Here is a 9,218-nt window from a genome sequence, read left to right as displayed (position 1 = left end):
GAAATAAGACTTGCCACTCCTTGGCACGCACTCTTGCGTTTTACCTGTCTCAATTTCTCTGTCTGGAAGTTCCTGTGAACTGTCAACAACCCGTTACTGCATACTCCTCTTGCGCCTCTGTACGATACTCTACCGTACCCTTGCACTGCTGCACGTCTGCACTTGTGCTTCTGCGCTTAGTATGCTCCTCTGCAACTATTGTTCTTACACGACCACGTACCACCAGTACTTACTCGTATACAGTAGCTCCAACAGCCACAGTATTTCCCTGAGCCTGTACTGGTTGCCAAATCATCTATCCGTCGATGAATGGTCTTTTCTTTTGATTGAACCAGATCCTCCAACGAACTCCGGAGATAATCATTTCTGCAATCCTCTGATCACCCCTGACCAATCTTGATCTCCCTCGATCTGCCATTTAATCAAGCCTGATCTCTTCTGGTCTTCAATGATCTATCTCAATCTGTATCTGGTTGTCCAATTTGGTCAGAATTTGTCCATTCTAACCTCTTCAGTAAATCCGCAGCGTTCCACAATATCCGGCAACCTTTCTTCGACTATTGAAGATGACAAACTCCCATGTTTTGAAATTCTTTCAAAACCGTTCGGAATTTCACTATTCTGACCTCGCGGTTGCGTCCGGAGCAGTCTGTTTAGCTAGAACCAACCTTCGCTGCATTTCCGGGGACCTCACTGAAAACTATCCCCGAAAGCTGGGCCACACCATAATTTTCTGAAAATGTTGGGCCAAATTGCAATTTTCAGAAGTTCAGGGAATATTCCATGTTCTAACAGAATATTCCGTCCACTGCCCCTAACGCCGTCTGCCACTTTAATCTGCCTTCTTTTTACAGAAACTCTGTCTCCAAAATCTGACCGTACAGATGTGTCCGGAATACTCCAAATAGTCGGAAACCACTATTGGATCACCAAAAACGGACTCCAAATGGCTTCGATCTAGCCAAAACATTTTGTACGCCTCAGATCTGCGGCTGCACCTTAGCCGCGAAGCACTGGATCCTTACCTGCCTCTGGTTGACTGGTCAACACCACTGCTGACGTGGCAGACACGTGGCACACCTGTGCTGACGTGGCAATGCTCTATGGCCACGTGTCGATGACGTGGCTGGCCACGTGGCGGTGACCTGGCTGAAAACGTGGCAACCACGTGGCAACTCTTGCTGACGTGGCTGATGACGTGGCCGACACGTCGCTGCTGACGTGGGCCCACATGGCGTGCGCGTCGTGGACACGCGCTGCTCCCACTCACCTTCTTCCTTCGTCCGCGCGTGCGGCGCGTGGGTGAGACTGGTCCGACGCGCCGACAGCCTTCACGGCGCGTGAGAGCGCGTGCAGAGACTGGGCCTCACGCGCCTTCTTCAGGGGGCGCGTGAGGGCGCGTGGGGACTCCTCTGGGTGTCTGCTTTATATGGTTGGACTCCTCTTCTCGAGCCCTTGCTCCTGGTGTGCTCAAAACCTGATTTCGAGCAACTTGATTTCTGGGCAGTTTCAAACAACACGCTGTTTTTGTTCCGAAACGCCACCAACGAGGCTCTGATACCACTTGTTGGGATCTGGGATCCCGCCCAAGACCTTAAAGAAATTATTCCATGCAGAAAAAACACACCCACACTCAAGGAGACACAATATTTAATGTGGTTCGGCCTCAATGCCTACGTCCACGGGAGAGTAGCCGGTTATCATTATAACAATGGAGATATTTACAGAAAGATTACAATAGAGGAGGAGCTCACACTCTCCTCACTCACACTCTCACCCGTCTCCCTCGCTCACACCGAGGGAGACGGTCTCTCCGCCTCACATATTTCACTCTCCGTGGCTTGCTCTGCTCTCACTCTCTCTCAATTCAACTCTCCCCTCAACCTCCATTTATACACTAACAGAATAGGGAGAGCTTGGCTGTCCTTGCACATGGCCAGCTCCTTCTCCACATGTTGCAACTTCTTTCACATGGCCAACACATAAGAAAAGATCACCTTTGTGCATTTGTAGGTTGGCAAGCTTGTGCACTCACATGTGAAGGGAATCACCCCTCACATGGGATGATATCCCACATAAAGGTAGGGAGCTTTAGTGTGTCGTTGTCTGGCTATGTAGCTTGCTCTTATTAAATATAGGTTCACATTTCAAAGAAAGATGAAATATCATGCTAAAAGTGAACATGCTATTTCTTTTATATTTTCATGCCAGAGAGGTGGTTTACCAATTTGAATAATTGAAATTTGCTATGACAGAAAAAGAAACGAATTTAAGTCTAAGAAGAAAAAAGAAACAAAAAAATCCACTTTTGTTCTTCAATCTTCAATGAATCCCTTTGTTTGCTTAATGTTTAAGCTTGTTGAGACGTGTATGAAATATCATTTTGTTCTCTAATCTCTAAGATCACAAGTTCATCTATTTTAATTTTCATTTTCATTTTAATTTTTTAGTCACATGTGAGATGAGTATAAAAAGTATCCTGCTTCATCAATCCCCAACCTTTTTTATTTTTTTATGTCGTTTTGATTTACCTTTTAATCATGATGAATGGATAAAACAGTTTCCCATTCATCCCTGAGGCATAGTCATAGTGCTTCTTTGCATTTATATTCTTGGAATTGTAGTGCTTCTTGGTATGTGATAAAATCTTCTTGTTAGTGCTTTTTCAAGTTTTAAGTATTGTTTATAAGTATTGGGTACAAATTCTTCAATTTGTATTTATTTTGGTAAATCTGATTGCAGTTTATGTTCTGATGCAGGCATGTAGACCAGTGATGACTATAACTTCTATGCTAAAACATGATTTTTGAATATATGTTAGTTTGTGGTTAATGTTAAAACATGATTTTTTGATTTTGGAAATGTTATTTTGTGGGTAATGGTGATTGGATATTAATTGAATGAGAAACTGAATTAATGCTTCATTTGTTATTTGAATGGAGTTATTATTTTATATGTTAGTTTTATTATAGGTATTTGAATGAGAGTTAATATTTTATATGTTAGTTTTATTACAGGCATTTTTTAAATTCAATCAAATAAAATTAGCACAATTTCAAAAAAAAAAAAGAAAAGGGAAAGGGATATGACGGCGTTTCTACAAACGCCTCCTAAACCCTAAATACCAACGGTCATATTTTTTAAAACAGATACCACGGCGTTTCCAAAACGTCGCAAAATATTGCTGGTGACATGACATTTAGCGGCGTTTTTTAAAACGCCGACTATACTAATATCACGACGTTTTTAAAACGTCACAAAGTTACAACGATGGTCGCATCTTCGACGCTTAGTACAAACGCCACAAAAATAATTAGCGGCGTTTTTTAAACACTACTAAAAGTCCAATTTTCAGCAGTGAAAACTGATTTGCTGTTATTTTTTTTTAGAATTCTGAATTAACTCTCATAAAATATTAATAAAAAATTTGATAACAATTTTTGGATGCGAAACATTTTTCTTTTCCTAATAAGAAACAACCATTAGTGTTGGTGCGGAGGGGCTACAACAAATCATCTTCTGTTTAATACCACCTGCATCCAAACTGTGCATCACGCTACACGAGGTGTCCTCGCATTACTTATCGAGGCCCAACAACTTTCTTTTTTGGGTAAAATAATTAAAAAATCAAAAAATTTAACAATATATAATTTCCAATATAACTGAAAAAATCATTTTAAAATATATTTAATGTGTTTGGTTTTAATTTTTTTAATTTATTTTCTAAAAATTAATTTTTTTTATTTTTTGTATTTTTTGTTTTTAGTAAATATTTTTAAAATTTTTTAGATACAACTTACTTAGATGTATTTAAATATTAAAATATTTGTCAAAAAATATTTTAAAAAATTAATAAATACACAAAAATATAAAAGAAATGTACTGAATTTTTGTATTTTTTTTATATTTTGGTATTTACTGAATTTTTTAAAGATTTTTTTTTATAAATATTATACTTTTTAAGTGTATTTATGTTAGGTGTGTCTAAAAATTTTAAAAATTCCTTAAAATATTTTAAAATTTTTTATAAAAATAAAAAAATACAGAAAATAAAAAGTAAATTTTTTTGAAAAGTGAATTATGTAAACTGAAACCAAACAGTGTGATTACTATTTTTTAACTTATTAAAAAAATTAAAAGATGATTAAAAAAAAATTAATTTTCAAATGAGACTTATAAAAAAATAAAAATAAAAAGGGACAATATTATTCTTGTAAATAGAAAACATCTTTATGAATATTTTGTTTTAAAATAAATAAAACATGTTAAAGGGTTCATTAGAGAATGACTTCTTTAGTTTGATTTTTTGACTTTCTTTTTTACTAATTTAGCCTAGTTAAATTAGCTCTGTTTGAGAAAATTTTCGATTTTTTTACTTTTTTGTGAGTAAAAGGTAAAATAAATATGATTTAGATTTGATATTTTATCTTATTAATTTATTTAGTTTATTTTACCCTTTTGTATGTTTTTTGTCCTAACTTACTTCTAACCATATTGTCAAATGGGAGCTAGATCACATCAATATGTACAAATTTTATGTTTATATACCACTACTCTAAGGGTATGTTTGATTAACAGAATTAGAGTATGAGATTGAGATTATTAATTTGCAGACTCAATAATTTTGTGTTTGTTTTGAAATTTTATTTCAGGATTATTAATCCAATGGATAATTAATCCAACAAATTTGTACGATTATTAGTAATGGAGTAGGGATGAGATTATATATCCTGAGTTGGGAAATAAAATAAAAGGACTCTTTTATCTTCATATGTTTTCTTATCTAATACAAATCAAACAATCGACAAAGAGATAATTTATCTTATTAATCCAATTGGATAGTGAATACCACATTAATTTAACGGAATTATTAATACTTTCACTATTAGTCTTGTGAATTAAACATGATCTAAAATCTCTCTACATATCAAAACCTAAACTAATCCCACCTTATCTCTCGCTCTCTCTTTCTCTCTTTGTCTCTCTCTCTCTCACTCTCACACTCCAAACTCTCTTTCTTTCTCTCTTTACAATGACAAAAACCTTTAACAACTAAGAGATGAGAAAATAGACGATTTATTTTTAAAAATATAGCTCATGTCTGTTTTTTGAACATTAAAATAATAAAATCATGTTGGATTAATTTAATTTTTTAAATAAATAATGTACACCATAGAATAAAAAATAAACAGAATCCCATGGGCATGATTGGATTGTTTGATAATCCAATTCCTTAATTTTTTGTTTTTGTTTTTTTTTTTAATTTTGTGTTTCTTCAAATTTAGATGATGGTTTTTATTTTCCATTAAAGCTATTTGCACATAATCTACGTAAAAAAACATACCAAGAAAGGTAATGTGGGGTTGAGATTCAACTACTGTATAGTAAAACTCAAATCTTAAATGAATCTAGATCATAAATTAAATATTTTAGGTATTTTTTATACGTGAATTTCGTTCTCACACTCAAAACAGTTGTTCTATTTGCACAAAAATCAATCATACAATTAGACACAACTGTCTCACATGGGTGAGGGACCTACCTCATGTAAGAGGAGATGCTCAATTCTATAATTGATTTATGTATTTCTAGACTTTTTTTTCACTTAATTTTTTTTTTATATTCTGTAGTTGTTCATCTTAGCAAGCTTTGAAACTCCCAGTATCACGATGACATGGGCACTCTCCTTACTACTAAACCACAACCAAGCCCTAAAGCTTGTCCAAGAAGAACTTGACACTCATGTTGGAAGACAAAGGTGGGTAGAAGAATAAGACATCAATAACTTGCCAAATCTATGAGCCATTGTTAAGGAAACCTTACGACTTTACCCTCCCGGTCCCTTATCAGTACCACGTGAGGCCTTGTCAAATTGTCATGTGGCTGGCTACCATGTCCCTAAAGGCACATGTCTTATAGTGAACTTATGGAAGCTGCATAGAGAACCAAAGATTTGGGCTAACCCTAATGACTTCCAACCGAAGAGGTTTCTCTCCGAGAATGTGAAAATGGATGTAAAAGGACAATGTTTCAAGTACTTGCCTTATAGCGCAGGCAGAAGAATGTGTCCAGGAGTTACGGTAAGTTTGCAGATGATGCATTTGGTGCTTGGCCGCATGCTTCAGGGTTTTGATTTGGCTACGCCAATGCACGCAAGGGTGGACATGGCTAAAGGGTTAGGGTTGGCCTTACCAAAGTCAACCCCATTGGAAGTCATGCTCATTCCACACCTACCTCACAAGCTCTACTGAGAGTGAACAAAGAACAAGAAAATTAAACATTATGGCCTCCTCCACAATTACGAATAAAAATTAAGTGTAACAATGATATGACACTATCATAGATATGTGATATTGAACAAACTTATTATAATAATTTTGTGTTTTGCATGCCTTTGGTGATTTTTGTGAAAAATGCATTTCTTATTATTAATGTTGGTAGTACATACAAGCTGTATTTATAGAAGATAAACTACTGCTGATCTAAGCAGATAACTAACTCCTAACAGTGTAACTAACTTCTAACAATTAGCTAACCAATTCCTAATTGACTATATGGAACTGCAGTTGAAGCTCTGTTCTTGAATGTTGAAGTAGCCATATCAGAAGCTGCTGCTGAAGTTGAAGCTGTGGCTGTTGCTTCTGCACTAGAATCCTTATCACCCTCGGGCAAGCTGATGGGAGAGGAAGAGACCAAAAGCTTGGCTTAAAGGTAGTGAAATCGTGAAACTAAGAGAGGCTTTGTGAAGATATCAGCAATCTGATCAAGAGAATGAATGTATTTGAGAAGTAGTTGTTTGGTAGCAATCTTTTCATGAATGAAGTGACAATCCACTTCAATGTGTTTAAACTGAGTGTGAAACATGGGATTGGAAGCCAAGGCAATAGCAGACAGGTTGTCACACCAAAGGATAGAAGGAATAGGAGAGTGAAGTTGAAGTTCACGAAGTAACATAGTTAACCAAGTAAGCTCAGCTGTGGTGTGAGCGAGAGAGCGATATTCAGCTTCGGTTAAGGATCTTGAGACAGTTGGTTGCTTTTTAGCAGACCAAGAAATAAGGTTGGACCCAAGATACACACAGTAGCCTGAAGAACTGCGACGATCGAGAGCATCACCAGCCCAGTTCGAGTCAGAGAAGGCTTGAAGTTCAAAAGAACTAGGACTGAAAGTGAGCCCACGAGCTAAAGTCCCTTTGACAAATCTTAACAGTCGCTTGATAGCAGCAAAATGAGCATTAGTGGGAGCATGCATGTGTTGACAAGCTTGGTTAACATAGAAAGATAAGTTAGGCCGGGTGATCGTAAGGTACTGAAGTGCACCAACAACATTGCGATAAAGCTCTGGTTGATTAAATGGAAGAGCAAAATCTGGACCAAGAGAAGGTTTAACTGACATAGGGGAATTGCAGGGCTTGCAAGTGGTCATACCAGCTTTAATGAGGATATCAAAAGCATATTTGTGTTGAGATAAGAAATAGGAATCACCATAAGCTTGTATAGATATACCCAAGAAATAGGAAATATCCCCAAGCTCCTTCATGGTAAATGCAGTATGCATTTGAGCAAGCAGTGATTGAATATGAGAAGAGCTATTTCCAGTAACCAAAATGTCATCAACATATACAAGAAGAAGAGTAACAGTTGAAGAAGTCCTTTGAATGAATAAGGAATTGTCACACTGACTATTAAGAAAACCTTGCGATAGTAAAAAGCTGGAGAAGGTAGAATACCAGGCGCGAGGAGTCTGCTTTAAACCATAGAGAGCCTGTTTTAAAAGACAAACATGAGTGGGATGAGATGGACTAGTGAAGCCTGGAGGCTGTGTCATGTAAACTTCCTCTTCCAATGTACCATGGAGAAAGGCATTACTAATGTCAAGTTGTTTAAGAGGCCAGTGATAATGCAGAGCCACACACAATAAAATGCGAATAGTAGGTTGTTTGGCAACGGGGCTAAAAGTTTCAGTATAATCAATCCCTTCTTGTTGGAGAAACCCTTTTGCAACCAAACGAGCTTTATAATGAGCAATAGAACCATCAGAATTGCGCTTAATACGGAATACCCATTTGCAGCCGATAGTAGACTTAGAAGTAGGCAAAGCAACCAAAGACCAAGTACCTTGAGTAAGAAGAGCATTGTATTCATCTAACATGATAGTGTGCCAAACATGGGAGGTGAGAGCTTGCTGATAGGTAGATGGATCAATGTCAGAAAAGGAGGAAGAAGAAGCCATGAAGACTTGAGGATGCGCTTTAGAGCGAGTAATCATAGAATGAGAATTAGTAGAAGGAGGAGGTAGAGGTAAATCAATAAAAATAGAAGAAATAGGAGTAGAAGTGGGAGTAAAAGAAGAAAGAGGACCTGATGGTAGAGAAGAAGAAACATACTGAGGAGGTAATGCAGACTGGACAGATTGAGGGAATGCAGAGGACTGTAGAGGTGCAGACTGGATAGACTGGACAGATTGAGGGAATGCAGAGGTGCAGACTGGACAGATTTAGGAAAGACAGTGGACTGCAGAGGCATAGTGGGCTGCACGGGCACTGGAGCTGCTGAAGAAGGTATAGAGGAAGAAGATGAAGGAGATATGGGAGCTGGTGGCAGTGAACTAACAGAAACAAAGGGATGATTCATAGGTGGAGAAAGAGAAGGAAAATGAGACCAGAAAAAGGATTGAAGCATAGACAAGGTCTGAGAAGTAGGAGGAGAAATACTAGCAAAAGGAAAAATATTTTCATGGAAGATGACATGACGAGATAGATAAACCTTACCAGAGGAAGGATCAAGACACCTATATCCTTTGTAAGAAGGACGATAACCAAGAAAAACACACAAAGTAGATTTAGGTTGAAGTTTATGAGAAGTGTGTGGCCTAAGCCAAGGAAAACATTGACATCCAAACACACGCAGAAAAAAGTAATCAGGTGCTTTGTGAAACAATAATTCATAAGGAGAAGAATAAGGAGCCTTAGACTTAGGCATGCGATTAATCAGATAAGTGGCTGCAGAAATGGCATCAAACTAATATTTAATAGGAATAGAAGAATGGTGAAGCAGTGCAATGGCAGTCTCAGTGATGTGTCTATGTTTTCTCTCAGAGACTCCATTTTGAGGAGGTGTATAGGGACAAGAAATTTGATGAAGAATACCATAAGAATTGAAAAATTTAGTCATAGAGGAATTAACAAACTCAGTACCCCCATTCATACGAAAAATTTG

General features: G+C 37.2%; 1 pseudogene; it reads left to right on the top strand.

Moving 5' to 3' along the window:
• Window positions 1-5,525: 5,525 nt before the first annotated feature.
• Window positions 5,526-6,251, top strand: LOC145799244 (flavonoid-6-hydroxylase pseudogene; annotated as a pseudogene).
• Window positions 6,252-9,218: the final 2,967 nt, after the last annotated feature.

The sequence above is a fragment of the Camellia sinensis genome, chromosome 9 (assembly GCF_055761805.1).
Source record: "Camellia sinensis isolate YWXY chromosome 9, ASM5576180v1, whole genome shotgun sequence".
NCBI lineage: Eukaryota > Viridiplantae > Streptophyta > Magnoliopsida > Ericales > Theaceae > Camellia > Camellia sinensis.
This window is presented reverse-complemented; position numbering and strand designations above follow the sequence as displayed.